This window comes from Capsicum annuum, unplaced genomic scaffold, assembly GCF_002878395.1.
Source record: "Capsicum annuum cultivar UCD-10X-F1 unplaced genomic scaffold, UCD10Xv1.1 ctg1934, whole genome shotgun sequence".
Lineage (NCBI taxonomy): Eukaryota > Viridiplantae > Streptophyta > Magnoliopsida > Solanales > Solanaceae > Capsicum > Capsicum annuum.
In genome coordinates this window covers 80609-81338 of record NW_025825179.1, presented here as the reverse complement: position 1 = coordinate 81338, position 730 = coordinate 80609, and positions in this window count along the sequence as shown.

Sequence of the window (730 nt, the reverse complement as noted above, 5' to 3'; positions counted from 1 at the left end):
GACACTTAGTCTTATTTCTGGCCTTGATATTTCCATGAATTTATTTTCAACCCTTACGACCTTAGAATGTCAATTTTTAAGTTGATTCGTGATTAGGGATGTTAATAGGTCCTATTGGGTGTGTTTTGGAATTTTTGGAATCTGTTTGGGGTGTGTTTGGAAGTCCAAATTGTAGTTGTGTGTGATTAGCGGGCAACACACGCTCCAGTCCACTCCTAGGGAGAATGAGATAGAGCATGTGGTGTACGCTCCATTCTAGATGTCCAGAGCATGCGACGCGTGCTCCATAGCACACTCCTAAATTTTTTCGTCTTTGACTCTGCATATTGGAGGGCAATAAAGTCTTTTGGCTTACATAAAAAATGTCCTAAACACTTTCTTTTAGCCCCAAAAAGCATAGATGCATCATTTTTCACAAAAAACCTCTGAAGAACAAGCCCTAGTTTCATAAAACTTAATAATCAAGTCTCAAGAACTCACCATAATCTTCACAAATTCACAAACCAAGGTATATTGGGTGTTCATCCAAGGGTTTCCTTCCACCCTTGGAGTTCAAGAATCCTTTTTAGACTACAAGTTTATAATTTCATGATTTATGTGTACAAATTGGGTTGTATTTATGTTTGTGTTATAGTATGAGTTTCAATACAAGATTTAATTGCAAGTTTCATGAATATAAAGTAGCATGTGTGTGATGGTTGTAATTTCCATGTCATGAACCCTTGAATTG